The sequence below is a fragment of the Eptatretus burgeri genome, chromosome 6 (assembly GCF_056783735.1).
Source record: "Eptatretus burgeri isolate ZD-2024b chromosome 6, Ebu_testis_v1, whole genome shotgun sequence".
In the NCBI taxonomy this organism is placed as follows: Eukaryota; Metazoa; Chordata; class Myxini; order Myxiniformes; family Myxinidae; genus Eptatretus; species Eptatretus burgeri.
The window spans coordinates 96,895,463-96,907,659 of NC_140966.1; the positions used below are offsets into that span (position 1 = coordinate 96,895,463).

The 12,197-nt window shown below is 40.1% G+C and overlaps 1 long non-coding RNA gene across 1 annotated transcript in view; it reads left to right on the forward strand.

Moving 5' to 3' along the window:
- LOC147025406 (uncharacterized) overlaps positions 1–12,197 on the forward strand; it is a 50,868-nt gene that overhangs the window by 1,435 nt on the left and 37,236 nt on the right. The window lies entirely within an intron of this gene.

Consider the following 12,197-nt stretch of genomic DNA (forward strand, 5'->3'; position numbering starts at 1 on the left):
TTTCACAACTTGTGTTGAAGTTTTTCTTTTTTTCTTTTTTTGGAAGTTCAAACTTCATGAGTTTTCGAGTTTTATTTCTAATTTTCTTTCACAAGAGTGGAGGTGATTTGAGGGAATGAATTGCCTGTGGATTGACAGTTGGGCACAAGCAAGGGGTATTTAACAGACAGGTTGCCTCCTCCCCTCCCTCCTTTCTGTGTTCGACGATGAATTAAATAATTTATTATTTGTAAGTGGGAATGACAAAGTTGATGGCAACTTTGTTGTTGCCTGAGCGAGGATTTCTTGTATTCCCTTCGTTACCCCGCATGCAAAGGGAAAAGCAGGGTTAAACAATTTGTCCACGTTTGTCTGTCCACCAAGGTCATTTAATGATTGAGGAACAGCTTGATTTCTGTTTAACATTGTCTGTAGTTGAACGTTGTCTGTAGAACATGAATCGGCCAACAAACCTGGAGTTTAGCAGTGTCCTGGGTCTGAATTTGTCCCGATCGTGCGTGCGCAGAGTGGGTGAGAATGTTGTTTGTTTTAACTCTGGTAGTTGACCAAAATTGAAAATCATTTCAAACAAGCAAACTTGCTGTTTTAAAGGACACAAACAACAGTCACGAAGAACTTGTGCAATGTGAAATAAGGTGGTGTGAAAGATGCTGCATCAACGGTGGTAAACTTCCCAAATTTGTTTTTCGACAGCGTCTGGTCTTTTTTTTCTTTATTCTTTTTTTACCTCCGCCACCGAAGGTGGAAGGAGGTTATGTTTTCAATCCTTTGTCTGTCTGTCTCTTTGTTTGTGTGCAGGATGTCTCAAAAACTTGTGGACGGATCTGGATGAAATTCTGTGGACAGGTTTGGTGTGTGATCACAATTGATTGATTCGATTTTGGTGAAGATCCAGATCTGACTGCAATAAATTTTTTGAGTGGTTCTTCACTATTGAGAGATATGGGGCTAAACCGATATATAGCACCATATTTCAAAAAGTTGTGGACGGATTCGAACAAAAGTGTGTGTGTGTGTGTGTGTGTGTGTGTGTGTGTGTGTGTGTGTGTGTGTGTGTGTGTGTGTGTGTGTGTGTGTGTGTGTGTGTGTGTGTGTCAAGGAAAAAATGATTTGATTTTGGTGAAGATCTGGATCCAGATCTGACTACTAGAATTTTTTAATTCATTCTTCACCATTGAGAGATGGGGCTCAAAAATGATATATAGCACGATATCTCAAAAATGTATTGGGGCCGATATGTTCCTGTGTATCAGGCATTGCGTGGCGGAGGTATGCACTCTACCGAGTGCCCTTCTAGTTTAAATTGAATTGTACCACCAGAGTTCCCACCCTATGGGCGATCTTGTTCCAAGCATGCAACACGGTCTTCTGACGCATACATACCTTTATTTGGGTGGTGTATAGGCAAATGCTAACTCTGTATCGGAAAAATAAATAACCCGGGTTACGTGCATGTAGCAAAAACGTACCTACTGCTTATAATTCAAAAACAACTCACTGCACTGTAAAATGTGGGGACAGGAATACTGTATTGTAAATGGTGCAGACTTGTTATTATATACCCTCACCCACCTGAAGGCGGTGCGACATGATACACATTTACATGGAGAATCAAAACCCTTCCGTTTAGTAGTACTTGGATGAAATGTTCGGGAATTTTCCATCGTCTCGACCAATCAAATTTGCTGCTCACAGATGCCACCCATGTGCTTTTATTTTTATTTATTTATTCCTTTATTTTTCTTCACCCCCTAAGACTGCATGGGGTAAAGTGTTTCATGAACTCCAGAGTTTTATTACCTCCACTCTGCCACCGAAGGTGGAAGGAGATTATGCTTTCACCCATTCCTGTCTGTTTGACTGTGTGCAGAATATATCAAAAAGTTGTGGACGGATTCGGATGAAACTTGGTGGGCGGGTTTGGTATGTGACGAGGATGAATTGATTTGATGTTGGTGAAGATCTGGATCTGAACACAATAATTATTTAATGTTTTTTTTTTTTAAGTGATTCTTCATCATTAAGAGATTGGACTAAAAACGATTGTGTGATGTGTTTAAAAATTTCTTGGCCTTGATATGTTCCACTGGATCAGGCATTGTGTGGCACAGGTATGCGTTGTACTGAGTGCCCTTCTCGTCATTTATTTATTTATTTATTTTGTTTGGTTGTTATACGCACTTTGCGATTTTGCTTCGAGCTTTTGTCACAGCCCCCCCCCCCGCCCCTCAATCCTCATTTAATATTTATTTTTGTTGGAAAACTGGTGTTTCAGAGAAGTCAGGTGCATGTTTACCCTTGTGGGTGCTCTTGACATTGCTCCAAACAACGATTCCCTTCCCAGTGTGGCCTGCAATGGTGCACTTGTTTCTCTGCACGTCAAAGAGCCTTTTTTTTTGCTGTTTGTAGCTCCTGTTCACCTCTTTTTATTTGGGCTCTTTTAAGACCTTTGTTTAGGCTTCTCGGTCCAAGACAAATTTTCTAATCGGTTGGTTTAATATTCCGACGGATATCCTGGAACGGTTTTGAATGAAACTCTGCTAGATTGGTCGCACTGTCTTTGCAACCTTTGTTGCTTTCTTTTGGTGAATAAAATTTTGCTCTACTGTATAGTTATGTTGTTATATTTTGAGGGCTACAAACAGCGGTTTGTGATCGAACGGAACAACTTTATTTCAATCGAATGTTGTATTTTGAATATTAATCTGAAAACGAACCTGTAGTTTTCACCGACAATACTTTGGCTCTGAATTTGGCCTGATCACACTTGCACAGAGGGATGTGAGAATTTTTTAAGTGGTGCAGCTGCTTCAATGCCTGGTATATCCATCCATCTGTCAAAAAGGAAGAAGAACCTCTCTAACCCTTTGTGGCGATAACCAGTCGCAAGTTGGCGTTTGCAGTTTCCCCACGTCTGCCCACGTATCCATGCATGCAAGCAGGCTTATTTATTTATTGATTTATTTACTTATTTAAAACTCTGGCAGTCAAGCAAAATTGAAAATCGTCCCAAACAGGAAGCTTGCTGTTTTTTAATGTCATAAAGGACACAGATAACTAATGTTACATGGTACTAATGTTGCTAACAGCATGGTAATTTCTGGAATTAATATTTTTCACACAACCTTTGCAATCTTTATTTCATTTGATTCATATACTTGAACACGAGAACAATTGTTACTGTCATTATTATTCTTACTAGTACGTGCCCGTAAAAATTAATAATAATAATAAAATAAAATTTATAAATAAATATTCAAACCGCGAGCAACAAACAACAACCACACAGGCCGTTTATTTGCTCTCGCGTGCCCGGACGTGGGTGACCCAGAAGTTCGCATATTATTCGCAATTAAGTTTTAATACCCAATTATTCAATTAGCGCCAACGTATTTTACCTTTTCGCAATGTCGTGGCAAGGAAAAGCAAGAAGAGAAGAGAGAAAAAAATTTACTTCCTGGTTCGGAGCACACCAGCACTCTGATGTTACCGAAATTTATGCACCGTCTAATATGAAACGATCAGAACTTGGGGCATTGTGTTTATCTATAAATGCACATAAGAAATCGAGAAATTATTAGAATACAGTAAGTCATCACTATCCGGAAGTCCGTACGTTGTAACCCGTAATGGGGAACGTGGCTGTGCTTCCCTTCCCCATCGGCCACGCCGACGCAACAACGTGTCTTGTCATTGGTTTGGTAAATAAATGGCCATAACTTGGGAAGCACTTGTCCGATTAATATCAAACCTTGAAAAGGCACATCCTCAGGTTCCCAACAATATACCTGGCAAGTTTCAATTGGATCAGACCAGTGGTTGTCGAGAAACAGCAGTCTCTCACACACCACACCATACACACATGCACACATACACACATACACACATACACACATACACACATACACACATACACACATACACACATACACACATACACACATGCACACATACACACATACACACATACACACACAGATTGCTGGAATTATAGATAGATTAACCTCTGCCATCGAAGATCGGAGGTTACTGTTTTCACCCCTTTTTGTTTGTTTGTTTGTGAACAGTATTACGTAAAAACTCCTCGACGGAATTCGACCAAACTTTGTGGGGAGATTAGGTATGGTCCAAGGATCATGCCATTACATTTTGGACCTAGTCCAAAATCCAATATGGCCGCTATAGCGGCCATTTTGAAAAAATATTTGAATTTTTTTTGCATTTCTACATGTTTTAAGTGATTTCCAACCCCCCCCCAAAAAAAAAAATTGTGAGAAAAAAAATATTTTTGCGACTTTTTTTTCAACAAAATTTAATTTTTTTTTTTTTTAATTTTTTTTTTTTTTTGCATTTCTGCATGTTTAAAGTGATTTCCAACAAAAAAAAACATGCCAAAATTATAATTGCGGCTGATTTTGGAACTTCAGGTGGATATACCCACGTAAAATCAATTTCTGTCTCAAGGAATCTCGTTATGACGAATGAATTGAGTATGTAAAAGGGAAAGTTGCAAACTATAACTCTGTGAGCACTGTTGACGTCAAATTGAATGAATAGGATATCAGGTTCACTTGAGTGACCTCGCAGTATTGGCGGCGGAGTTTTTGCACTCTACCGAGTGCTCCCCCTCAAGTTATTATTATTATCATAGTTATTTTAATTTAAACATTATCGTGTTTTTGCTTCAAATGAGACCATTGCCGATGAAGTGCTGCTCGCGCCGTGTTTTAATGTATTTTACATGACACGATTTTTGCTGTCGCTTTTAACATCCATTTGGTTGAAGCCTCTTGGGATTTATCATGCTTGTGCTGGTTTCCATGGTATTCGGAGAAAAGAGGGATTTGTAGGCATGTCCATTGTTTTGCTGCTGGTGAGTTGCTTGCTCAAAATGTTGGCAGCATCTCGTGCGAGCATTCGGTTGCAGTGCTGCAAGACGAGTCACTGTTGCCACCGTAGCCTTGATTACCTCCGCCACCGAAGGTGAAGGAGGTTATGTTTTCACTCCTTTCTCTCTGTCTGTGTTCAGGATATCTCAAAAAGTTGTGGACAGTTTGGGTGTGTGACATGGATGAACTGATTAGATTTTGGTGAAGACCTGGATCTGGATCCTTCAACTAGAATTTTAAGTGATTCCTCACTATTTGAGAGATTGGGCCAAAAAAAATGATGTGTTGCATGATATCTCAAAAAATTGTGCACTTATTCAGACTAAATTTACTGGATAAATTGGGTGTGTGGCCACAACAAATTGGTTAGAGTTTGGTGAAGGTTTGGATATGAGAATTATTTAATTTAAAAGTGATTCTTCATCGTTGAGAGGTGGGGCCAAAACGATATAGAGCACAATATCTAAAAAAAAAAACAGTTGTGCACGGATTCTGATGAAATTTGGTGGACAGCTTGGGTGTGTTACAAGGACTAATTGATTCAATTTTGATGAAGATCTGGATCCGGATCCAGATCTGATAATTTAAGTGGTTATTCACTATTGATTTGGCAAAAAACGAGATATGTATATATGTATGTATGTATATGTATGTATGTATATGTATATATGTATATGTATATATATATATATATATATATATATATATATATATATATATATATATATATGTATTGGTCCCGACATGTTCTTGTGAATCAGGTATTACGTGGTGGAGGTACGCGCTCTACCGAGTGCCCTCCTAGTTCAACATTGATTGATAATTTTTAGATCCTCGTGGAGGATCTCAGTCTTACTCGCGTTGTTGTTCTTGTGGACTTTTTTGTTTCACAGCCTACAGTTTTCATCGAAACTTTCTGAAACTTGGCATATATATGTAAAAATACCATCATCTCCGTCAGACAGTAACCATCTCCGATTTTGAAAATTCCTCCGAGAAAAAAATAGTTGTGACGTCAAAATATCTCCGCGAATGGAAATCGCCTAAAAATTATCTCAAACTCTGCAAGCTTTTTGAATTCTCTTTGCGGGAATCGAACAGGGCATTGGCAGAGATGAATTACCGCACATATGATGCATCACTTTGTCATATCAATTTTTATGACGTCATTCCTATTTTTTGACATTTTTTGTTTCACAACCCAGAGTTTTCATCGGATCTTCGTGAAACTTGCCATGTATATGCAGAAAGCCCACGCGTCGGCTGTAACCATCTCCGATTTTGGAAATTCTTCCTAGAAAAAAAGTTGACGTCATATCGCCGCTAATGGAAATCGCCTATACCATTATCTCCGAAACTAGGCAAGCTGTTTGAATTTTGTTTGCGGGAATCAAGCCTGGCATGAGCACAGATAATTATTTATCGCAAACCTGATAAATCACAATGACATCATGTTCGTTTTTATGATGTCATCATTAAGAGGACGAGGATCTTTGCTCATTCGAGCTTGTTAAATTGCCAGCCTGTAAATGAACTCTCATAGCAGTCATTTCATGATTTTTTTTTTAATGCAGAGCTCATGTGTAGATAATAGACCAAGTCACAGGAAGTTCTTCTCTCGGGCTGACAGGATGGCCCAGAGGCACACACAAACTCGCATCTAAGCTGTTCTAGCCTGGGTTCGAATTCTGACCCTGCTTTAAGCTGTCATCCTGGTGTTTCACAGGCAGAGTGATTAATCAGTGTGTTCCGTCTCTTGGATGGACTTTAAACGGGCGTCCTGTCTGCCAGCATTAGTTGGTGGATGTTCAAAATCCTTCATGGTGTCCTTCGTGAAGATTAGGTGAGCTATCGCCGGCACCATAGACAAATTACAAATTCTTACCCACACCAGCAGAGGGCATTGTGTCAAAGGCACAGCTGTGCCCTCAGCCAATGATGCTACCCTGCAGCCTTGTGCTGCATCTGGAGAAGTTATAGTGTGCATTTGTTGGTGCTGGCTATTATGCTGTAAACTGAAGTTGTACTTGTGCAGGTAGAAGAGAAAAGCATTTCAGTCGACATCGTTTTTTTAACTCTGATACCGAAGGTGAAGGAAGTTTTCACCCCTTTGTTGGGTAGTCAATGTAGTCTACCCTTATCAGTATTTCCGTCGATATTCTGTCTGTCTGTATGTATGTCTGTTCGGTCCAGTGCTCCGTTAATACAATGGCGATTTCGATGAAATTTGGTTGGTGGGTTCATACCATGACCTAGTTGTGTGCAAATGAGAACCGTTGCTATGGACCCATCCGTTGCCTAGCAACGGACCTTTGAAATTTTCAAAAAAATCTCAAAAATGAATTTTTTCGAAAATCAAAAATCGGGCCACGAGCAACTGTGGGCAGTACATTCAGCCATATTGTCAAAAATTTCCAGCCGGATCCTATGAAAACTGTCAGAGAAGATAGACTTTGAATGAACCCTGGTCGAAAACAATAAAAAAAAACGAAGTTCGTTATATCTCAGACTATGAATCAGATATACATGAAACTGGTATGGTAGGTTCATGGTATGTCCTAGTTATGTGTGAGAAAGAAACGTTGCTATGGACGCTTTTGTTGGCTAGTAACGGCTGAAAAACGACTAAATTCGACTTGATCAACTACCCATGTCTGCCTACCGGCTTGTTTGTTTGTCTGTCTGTCTCTATGTGCAGTATTACTCAAAAAGTTGTGGATGGTTTCAGATAAAATTTGGTGGGCAGGTTTTGGGGGGGGGTGGGGTGTTGAGGACGAACTGATAAGAATTTGGTGAAGATCCGGATCTGGCTACTAGAATTTTTAAAAGTAATTCTTCACCATTGAGAGATTGGGCAAAACCGATATAAACACATTATCTTAATTTGAGGACGGATTCGGATGAAACTTTGTGGACGCGTTGAGTGTGTGTGGCAAGGAAGAATTGCTTCGATTTTGGTGAAGATCCGGATACGAGAATTATTTAATTTTTGAAGTGATTCTTCACCATTGAGAGATAGGGCCAAAAATGATATATTACTGTATTGCATGATATTTCAAAAATGTATTGGTCTCGGTATGTTCTCGTGGATCAGGCATTACGCTGCGGAGGTATGCGCTCCACTGAGTGCCCTTCTGGTTATTTATTTCTTTTGCAGGATATCCATGCTTGTCACTCATGGCTTGTGATTGCAGAGATTTCTGGGAGCATCATCTTTGTTTTATGTGGTCACACAATGACTTGCCATTGGATGAATGTGGAGTAACCCACCCCTCTTCATGGGTCTTTTATCGATGCTCAATAAAAATGGTAGAACAGCTGATGTGGGACGAAAAGGACTAATCGGAGGGTTGGGCTGGTGGTTTTTGTGAAAAACCAAAACCCAAGTGCAGCAGATGTTTGTTGACTGATTAAAAATCTAAGCAAAAGCCTCTTGAGATTGGTCTTGTTTGCACTCGCTTCGAAGTTTTACATTGAAGTTTTACATCTGATGAGAAATGTTTCGATTAGCACCAATTCTCAGTTCCTTGATAGAGATAAGTTGCCCAGACATGGTTACAAGAAATCGAAGCTTTATTGCATGGTGGTGGTGGTCAAACTTCAGCCACACAATCCCCTGCAGCAACTGCAGTGTTGTGCACACGTGTCATTTTTTTCATTATAAAGCAATTGTTTGGCTCAGAAGTGTAAAGTTATTTTATTTTTTTTTTTTTTATTAACATTTACTTCCCCTTATTCAAACTATGAGGAAACAAAATGAAGTTTGAATCTCAGAAAGTCGAAAGTTTAGTAACCCCTTTGTTGCTCCCATAATGCAATTCTCATTTTACAATTTTCTTCTTGGCCATAGAATAATGGTGGTAAAGAAGCTAAACATGATTTTAGTTGACTGTTCAAGGGAAGCCTCCAGATGTCTAATGTGTATTGGGAGGCCGGGGAGGGGGATAATATGAAGGTAAATGACATGTTGTGGATTATTAATGAAGTGCTCCAACGATTCTTCAAAAAAAGCTCGATGCATTGTAGTATCGAGTAAATTCTTCTGAGTTTTCTGAAACGATGAGCTGTCTCACTTGTGACAGCAAAGAAGCAGAGGTTCTGGAATGTGCCTGCATTAAAAAAAATTAATTGGGGGAGGGGGGGCTCGATAGACAGCGCATTCATTTTTTTTTGCAACGCCCTACCTGTAAACCATTGCTCTCATCTTCTGTGACATTTTCAAGACATCGATGAAACCGGTGAGCTACTTGGTGATTAGCGTTGATCAAACGCTGTTCCCATCTGCGAGAAAGGGGACACGTCTGATCCCGAGAACTATCGACTGATATCCGTCACTTAAATCGCTGTCGTCACGGGTAACGTCATGAGACATTCAAGTGATATGTATGTTCTTTGCACTCCTCAATATGGCTTGGGAGGGAACATATCCAAGAAGCTGCAGCTTCTCAGATTCATTGGTGATCTTGGTGATGGCAAGCAGACAAATGCTCTCGTTATGGATTTCAGTCGGGCTTTTAATAAAGTTGCCCACAAGAGGCTGTTCCAGAAGCTTGATCACAATGGAGAAAGTGATCGCAGTAGCTTCTGGATCTTCAACCTCTTCTCGATCATGGGATTGATGGTTCTTGACGGCTCTGGATCGGGAGTACCACTGGGGGATCAGGACTTTGATCGTGCCTCTTCCTGTTAACTTTAATGTCTGAATCAAAGCTGTTTGTGGATGATGTTGTAATTTGTCTTCCTATTCAAACGGAGCAAGATGTTACCCAAATGCAAGACCTTAAATGTCCCCTGACATGCAAAACTTTCTGGTTATTTATATATTAACTTGACCTTCCTTGTGAAGAAATCACCCATGTTTTTTTTTTTGGTTTTTAAATCAAAAATGGGATAATTAGAGCAATATTTCGATCATTTCTGGTGCTTTTCACAACTTGCTAAGCCCCGCCCCTAAAAAAAAAGGTGACTTCAGCGAATCGCAGCGTTGACGTCACATACAGAAGCTCGCACAGAGTGGATTGACTCGAGATCTCTGGAGTCTCGACTCTAGACTCGTCCGAAAAATCCGTCGTCCGTCCGACGCGGCCGATAAATCAGACGTGCTGTAGCTTTCTTTTATTATTCTCTTTTCTTCATGGTTCTCTCTCTCTCTCTCTCTCTCTCTCTCTCTCTCTCTCTCTCTCTCTCTCTCTCTCTCTCTCTCTCTCTCTCTCTCTCTCTCTCTCTCTCTCTCTCTCTCTCTCTCTCTCTCTCTCTCTCTCTCTCTCTCTCTCTCTCTCTCTCTCTCTCTCTCTCTCTCTCTCTCTCTCTCTCTCTCTCTCTCTCTCTCTCTCTCTCTCTCTCTCTCTCTCTCTCTCTCTCTCTCTCTCTCTCTCTCTCTCTCTCTCTCTCTCTCTCTCTATATATATATATATATATATATATATATATATATATATATATAGTGCAGCCTGTGGCTTCTGGTTGCATCATTGGTGGGGACACGGCTATGTCGCTGATGCGGTGTCCCCCTGACCAGTACACTGGTGCTCATTTTGCCGACCTCAGAAGGATGACAGGCTGAGTCAACCTCCTGGTGTATTTTAATTCAGCGGCCAACGAGGCTTGAACTCAGGACCCAAGGATCCCAAGCCGCCACCCTCACCACTAAGCCAACACCAGGCTTATTGTTTTCTACTGGTGCTACATGGCATTCAGTAGGAATAAAATAAATAAAAATGCAACAGAACGTCAGATTTATTGGACTACTCGAGACAATTGTGTCACAAGGTGTGTTCTGCACACAAGTTTTCATTGTATCCGAACAGATACAGCCGATGACATGGCCTGGCCTTGTTTGTGATTCATTTGCCACGGAGAAACATGTCCGCGAAGCTGCGCTGGTCACGTCACCTCACTAAAATATTTCTGATATCGAGCAGTATGCAAGTCAAATTTACATTATTGAATTACGAATAGGATTTAGTCCAACCAGTTGTTATTGCCAAGTCTTCCTTCGATGTCCTCTCGATCATAATGAACGCCGGGAATTTCATCGCCATTTTCTTCTGCTTGTCCTGCTTCGAGCTTGAACTGCAAAGGCCGTACTTCATTTCCAGCTGCCTGAACTTCACCTCCCGCGACTATGTTATCCGACAATTCTCCATGTGATTCAGACCAAAATCCTTCATTTCTCTCACACTCACTGTCGCGACAAGACAAATGAAAGTCCATGTCATCCATTATTCAAAACCAAATGTTCGATTTTTTTATTTTTTTATTTTTTAAAGCAGAAATGAACGAAGTGATTGAGTCGACCAATCAAATGTGGAAACGCACAGCAAGCCAATAGAATCACGTAGACCACCAACCCAAGTAATTTACGTGCAGGGTAATTCCACGTAATAATGGACATGAAGCATAAAATTTGAAAATGTATTTTTCAAAAGGATTTCTGTTGTTGACGTTGATTGATCAAAAGGATTTCTGTTGTTGATTTCTGTTGACGGTGTTGAGTTAGGTCTGAATTTTCATAATTTATGCGATATTTACTCTGTGGATGATGTCACGTGATTTGGCGGCCATCTTGAAAGAATGGCCTCAACGTCTTCCAACGGTAAGTCATTCTGTCTGTTATCATTTTGTCGAAAATATGGCTATTTTATGAATGTTTTAATCCGAAGTAGTATTCACTGATGAATATTACTGATATAGGATCAGGCTGTAACTATTCATCAACACATTTGGTCCATTTCTCTCTGTGCCTATAGATCAACATCAACGAGGCATATGCAAGCAATGAGGCTTATACAAGCTGTTAGACAACCAAATGTTCGCTGATGTATGTTAGAGATTGTATAGATATCATAAAATGCGCCCTAGCATTGACTATCCAATATGTGATCGCATGGGTTATGTCCGAAACATTGCTGAGTTACGTCCGTTACAGTAAACTTTTCAAAATATTTTAACAAACAGACAGATCGTATCGTTGGAATATAGAAAGTATGCCACTAATGCTGAGTTTGCTTACCGTGAATGAAAGGTATACTACAAATTCGTTATTTCGCAGGATTTAAGAATTGTGCTATGGCCAGTTTTAGTTGTGTCCATTTCGATGTTAGGTCCGTTACGCCTCTTAAATGTTGATTTTTGCTTTCGTAGTAGACTACACAGTGGGGTTTGTACCAATATCAGAAAGCCATAGAGACTCATTATGATATGTGATAAAGAAACTCTCTATAATATGGCCAACCTTTTCAAAATTTCAACATGAGTGATGCAATTTTTGTCTCAATGTTATGTCCGTTACGCTGGAATTACCCTGCA